At 75.3% G+C, this 227-nt stretch overlaps 1 protein-coding gene across 1 annotated transcript in view; it reads left to right on the forward strand.

The window, feature by feature from the left end:
- Nucleotides 1–6: 6 nt before the first annotated feature.
- Nucleotides 7–227, forward strand: part of DNMT3A (DNA methyltransferase 3 alpha) — a 31,742-nt gene continuing 31,521 nt past the window's right edge. The window contains exon 1 of the mRNA XM_039710939.1: nt 7–138. The gene's annotated coding sequence lies outside the window, so the exon portion shown is untranslated. The remainder of the gene's footprint in view (nt 139–227) is intronic.

Consider the following 227-nt stretch of genomic DNA (forward strand, 5'->3'; position numbering starts at 1 on the left):
CCGAGCCCCCCGCCCGAGCCCCCCGCCCGCCGCTGGGAACGGCTGCGGCTGGAAAGCTCTAGAAACAAATTGCAGCTCCGGTGCCAAAGGCAACAGCAGCCCCGGCCATGGCGAATGCAGCGTTTGCCATAGCAACAGGTGCCGGCTGGCGCCTCCCCCCCGGCCCCCCGCGCCCGGCCCCCGGCCCCCCGCAGCCGGGACCCGCACCCCAGCACCCCCCCTCCAGG

Source organism: Passer montanus, unplaced genomic scaffold (assembly GCF_014805655.1).
Source record: "Passer montanus isolate IOZ18808 unplaced genomic scaffold, ASM1480565v1 scaffold239, whole genome shotgun sequence".
In the NCBI taxonomy this organism is placed as follows: Eukaryota; Metazoa; Chordata; class Aves; order Passeriformes; family Passeridae; genus Passer; species Passer montanus.